A 6,396-nucleotide genomic window follows, 5' to 3' on the forward strand; every position below is an offset into this window, starting at 1 on the left:
GTGTCAATTGTTAAATCAACAACAGGAATCACTGTGCACTTGTTCCCCATATAAGACCTCTGTCCTTAGTGAGTTGTACTATGAAAATTAATGGTAAAACTAGTTTTCAAACAGTACTTTATACTTTGTGTGTCTGTGTGGGTGCAAACTGTTGAAATGTTTACTAAGAGCTGATCTTCTATATATAAAGGTAATTAAAGGGGCCAGCACGGTGGCATAGTGGGTAAAGCTGCCACCTGCAATGCCAGCATCCCACATGGACACCAGTTCAAGTCCCGGCTACTCTACTTCCAATCCAGCTCTCTGGTGTAGCCTGGGAAGGCAGTTAAAGACACCCCAAGTCCTTGGGCCCCTGCACTCATGTGGGAGACCTGGAAGAGGCTCCTGGATCCTGGATCTAGATTGGTGCAGTTCTGGCCATCATGGTCAATTAGGGAGTGAACCAGTGGGTGGAAAACCTCTATCTCTCCTCCCTTCCCCCATCTTCCTCTCCTCTCTGTGTAACTCTAACTTCCAAGTAAATAAATAAATCTTTAAAAAACAAAGATAATTAAAAATGAATCATAATGGAGAATGGGAGGTGGGAGGGAGTGTGTGGGGGGAAGAACTGCTATAATCCAAAAGCTGTACCTATGAAATTTATATTAAATAAAAGCTTTATTAAAACAAAAATATATCATACTCCCATGGTAAGCTCCTAATGATACCATTGTGCAATCATTAAAATTGTGATGTCATAATACAACCATTGTAATTTCATAATAAATTTTGATGTCATAAATCAAAATTGTAATGCCATTTAATGCATTGTGATGTTGTAACTAATAGGTTTACTTTAAATCACAATTCTGATGTCACATACTATAAATATTGTGCTGCTATAATCAATGTTGATGTCATAAATAACTTTTTTTTTAAAAAGATTTGTTTTTTTTTTTAAGTCAGAGTTACACAGAAAGGGAAGGAGAGGCAGAGTGAGAGAGAGAGAGAGAGGTCTTCCACCCGCTGATTCATTCCCTCAACTGGCTGCAACAGCCAGAGATGTGCGGATCCGAAGCCACATTGTACAACACATTAAGTACAGAGATCCTACATGAGGAGTAAGTGCACAGTGACTCCTGATGTTGATTTAGCAAATTGACACTCTTGTTTATGGCGTCAGTAATCACCAGAGGCTCTTGTCATGAGTTGCCAAGGCTATGGAAGCATTTTAAATTTGCCAACTCTGATCTTATTTAGGCAAGGTCATAGTCAAAGTGAAAGTTCTCTCTTCCCTTCAGAGAAAGGTACTTCCTTCTTTGATGCCCGTTCTTTCCACTGGGATCTCACTCACAGAGATTTTTTTTTTTTGTGCCAGAGTGTCTTGGCTTTCCATGCCTAAAATACTCTCATAGGCTCTTCAGCCAGATCTGAATGCCTTAAGGGCTAATTCTGAGGCAAGAGTCTGTTTAGGGCATCTGCCATTCTATGAGTCTGCTGTGTATCCCGCTTCCCATGTTGGATCTAAACTCCCTTTCTGATTTAAGCTTACCATTGTGCTATCATAATTAATTGTGATATCATACATCAAAATGTGCTAAAATAATCGAAATTATATTGTCATAATACAACATTGTACTGCCATAATTACATAGTGATGACATTTTGGTATCACAAACCTACTATTGTGATGTCACAGTCAAGTGTGTTGTCAAAAACCATCTATTATGCCATCCTAACCAATTGTCCTGTCATAGACCACCATAAAATATTTCAGAAGTGTGATGTCCTAATCAATATATGATATGCCACTATTGTGATATAATAAACTTACTGGTGTGCCATCACAAATAGTTACGATGACATAAAACTACTGTGTGCCATCATAATCAATTTTGATGTCATAAACTGACATTTAATATCATAACATTGAGATATCATAATCTATTTTCTGATAAACCACATTTTTATATCATAAACATACCATTGTGATGTCATTATCAATTGTGATGTCATACATAAACTATGTCATCATAACCAATTTTGATAAACAAACACAACCATTGTATTGTGATAAAAAACATAATACAATCTATGTTCTGTGATAAACTGCCATTCTGATACTATAATGCTATAACTGTGATGTCAAAACTAATTCTGATGTAATATACCAATTGTTAAGATGTCATCATAGGGACTGGCAATGTGGCGTAGCAGGTAAAGCTACTGCTTGCAGTGCCAGCATCCCATAAGGGCACTGGTTCAAGTCCTAGCTGCTCCACTTCCCATCCAGCTCTCTGCGATGGCCTGGGAAAGCAGTGGAAGTTGCCCCAAGTCCTCAGGCTCCTGCACCCATGGGGGAGACCTGGAAAAATCTCCTAGCTCCTGGCTTCAGATCAGTGCTACTCTGGCCATTGTGGCCAATTGGGAAGTGAACCAAAAGATGGAAGACCTCCCTCTTTCTCTCTCCCTCTCTGCCTCTCCTTCTTTCTCTGTGTAAGTATGACTTTCAAATAAATCTATAAATAAATAAATAAACAACCAAACAAATCTTTAAAAAGAGATGTCATCATAAATGTTGGTGTTATAAGTCATCCAATGTGATATCATAATCAATTGTGATGTCAAAAATTAACTATTTTGTCATAAAATTGTGATATCATAATCAATTGGTATCTGACAGCCATTCTGTAATTATAAATTTACCAATGTGATACCCTATAGTTTGTGATGTCATAAACTAAACAATGTCCCATCATAATCAATTTTAATAAAATAAAACATCATATTGACCTAGAAATCTGTTGTGAAAAGCATTTTGTGGAGCTGGCACTGTGTTGTAGTGGATAAATTTGCCTCTTGAAGTGTTGGCATTCTGTATGGGTGCCAGTTTGAGTCCTGGTTGCTCCACTTCTGATCCAGCTCTCTGTTATGGCCTGGGAAAGCAGTAAAAGGTGACCCAAGTCCTTGGGCCCTTGCACCTGCATCAGAGACCTGGAAGAAGCTCTTTGTTCCTGGCTTTGAATTGGCCCAGCTCTGGCAGTTGCAGCCATTTGGGGAGTGAACCAGTGGATGGAAGATCCCCTCTGGTAACTCTGCCTTTCAAATAATAAATAAATGAATCTTTTTTTAAAAAAATCAATTGATCAGCCCTTGTCCTGACTGTCAAGGAACAACTTAATACTTTATTCTTTTTAGTATTTTTTTTTGTTTTACTTAATACCATTGGTTGAACTCTTTAATTAACACAAAATTATTCTTAGGTATTTAAATTTAACTGAAAAGTGATTCCTGTTAAATATAAGAGTGGGAACAAGAGGAGGAGATGTACAGTTCAGCACATGCTAAATCAGACTTGCCCCTAATCCTAATGGTAGAGTTAGAAACGTGCAAGGGATTCCAATTCAATCCTATCAAGGTGGCATGTACCAATGCCATGTTACTAGTCAAAAGGATCAGTTTCAGTTCATAATTGATCATAATAATAGGATTAAAAGTCAAAGGGACCACATAAACAAGACTAGTGTCTGCTAATACTGATAGAATTAAAAAGGAGAGAACAATCCAACATGGGATGCGGGATACACAGCAGACTCATAGAATGGCAGATGTCCTAAACAGCACTCTGGCCTCAGAATCAGCCCTTAAGGCATTGAGAGCTAGCTAAAAAGCCGATGAGAGTATTTCAGACATGGAAAGCCAAGGCACTATGGCAAAAGAAATGACCTAAATGAAAGATCTCTGTGAGTGAGATCCCAGAGGAAAGAACGGGCCATCAAAGAAGGAGGTACTTTTCTCTGGAGGGAGGAGAGAACTTCCACTTTGTGCCCTTGTCTAAATAAATCAGAGTTGCTGAACTCAAGAGGCTTCCCTAGCCTTGGCAGCTCATGACAAGAGCCTCGGGTGATTACTGACATCATAAATAAGTGTGTCAATTGTTAAATCAACAACAGGAGTCACTGTGCACTTACTCCTCATGTAGGATCTCTGTCCTTAATGTGTTGTACTATGTGAATTAGTGGTATAACTAGTACTCAAACAGTACTTTATACTTTGTGTTTCTGTGTGGGTGAAAATTGTTGAAATCTTTACTTATTATATACTAAGTTGATCTTCTGTATATAAAGATAATTAAAAATGAATCTTGAGGAAGAATGGGATGGGAGAGGGAGTCAGAGATGGGATGGTTTGTGGGTGGGAGGATGGTTATGGGGGGGAAGCAGCTATAATCCAAAAGTTCACTTTGAAAATTTATATTCATTAAATAAAAGTTAATAAAAAGCAATTGGTATGTGATAAATTATTCTGGTATTATAGATGAGCATTGTGCTGTCATAATCAATTGTGATATCATAGTCCTACCATTGTGCCATCATAACCCATCATCACACTGTCATAAAACACACTATGATATCATAATAAATTTTCAAATGATGAACCACCATTCTGATAACATAAGAATTCCCTTTTGCCAATATAATCCATTCTGATGTAAAAGCCTACTGTTGCTGTAATAAAGTACCATGATGCAATCAGCCAGAGCATTATGACATCAGAATTAATTTTGATGCTGTTAATCACAATTGTTATCATAAGAAATTTTGATGTTATAATCAATTGCTATGTGGTAAACCATGATTCTGATATAAAATACCATTGTGATGTCAACTGCTATGTCATTAACCTACCATTGTGCCATCATAAAAATTGTGATGTTATAAACCAATCATCTTGCTACATCTACCAATTTTGATGTCATAAACCACTGTTGTATTTTCATTTAACACATTGGAAGATTATGTTTGTTATGTTAAACCTCATTTCTGTTATCATGATCCTGTCATTGATATCATAATCAATTGTGTTATCATAATGAAAACAATATGCCATCATAAGAAATTGTGATGTCATAGATCAACATTATATTGTCATAATAACATTGTCGTATAATCAAATGGTCTGAGTAAAAAACCATTCTGATATCATAAACCTACATTTGTGATATCATCATCAAAAGTGATATAATCTTTTCTGCCTTCATACCAATATTGATGTCATGTACCACCTTTATTGTCATAAAACATCATGATATAATCTATTGGTTTGTGATAAGCTGTCATTCTGATACCATAATTTTGCATTTGTGATTGTGATGTCAACAAATCTGTTGTCATATCTCATATATTGTGATGTCATAATTAATGAATTCATAAATTTACTACTGTGATATGATACCAATTTTGATATGGTTGTGATGTCATAATAAATTTTGATATTATAAACTTACCATTTTGGTGTCCTAAATGATTGTGATTCAATAATCCACATTGTGAAATCATAGTTAATTTTGATGTTATAATTGATTGACTTCTGATAAACATTCATTCTGATATCATAAACCTACCATTGTGAAGTCCTAATAATTTGTGATGTCATAATCCAAATTTTATGACATCATAATGAATTTTGAAATCATAAACTGCCATTGTATTATCAAAAAACATTATGTTGTCATAACCAGTTGATACATGATCAATTATAGTTCTGATAGTATAAACATACCAATGTGCTATTGTAACAAATTGTGATATCATAAACCTACCATTGTTCCTTCATAAACTTTGGTGTCATCATGATATTGTCATAAGACACATTGTGAAACTGTTATCAATTTTTGTTATTATCTACCATTCTGATATCAACCTAACATTCTATCATAATCAATTCTGATATTAAAAATGTTTCTGATGCCATAATTAGTTGTGATGTCATAAACATTATACCATATAATCAATTTGAATGTAATAAACCCCTTTATATTGCCATAATAATATAGTATCATACATTCTGGTATCAGAAACATACCCTTAATATGTCATTGTCATAACATTGTTTTGTCATAATCAATTTTGATGTAATAAAGCTACCATTTTTCTTTCATAAAATTTTTTGTTAAATCATCACACATTGTGTCATAATAAAATTTGATGTCACAAATACCCTTGCTTTGTCAAAAAAAGTAATGTTGAAATAAAATGTTAAGTGATAAAACACCACTCTGGGGACTGGCGCTATGACACAGTATGTTAATCATCTTCCTGTGGTGCCGGCATCCCATATGGGTGCCCATTAGAATCCTGGCCGCTCCTCTTCCAATCCAGCTCTCTGCTATGGCCTGGGAAGGCAGTGGAAGATGGCTCAAGTCCTTAGGCCCCTAAACCCACATGGGAGACTGGAAGAAGCTCCTGGCTTCTGGCTTCAGATCAGCTGGAATTGCAGTCATTTGGGGAGTGACCCAGTGGATGGAAGACCTTTCTCTCTGTCTCTCCCTCTCACTGTCTATAACTCTACCTCTCAAATAATTAAAATCTTTAAAAAAGCCCACCATTCTTCTATCATAAAACTGTCTTTGTGAAT

The sequence above is a fragment of the Oryctolagus cuniculus genome, chromosome 19 (assembly GCF_964237555.1).
Source record: "Oryctolagus cuniculus chromosome 19, mOryCun1.1, whole genome shotgun sequence".
NCBI classification, from domain to species: Eukaryota; Metazoa; Chordata; class Mammalia; order Lagomorpha; family Leporidae; genus Oryctolagus; species Oryctolagus cuniculus.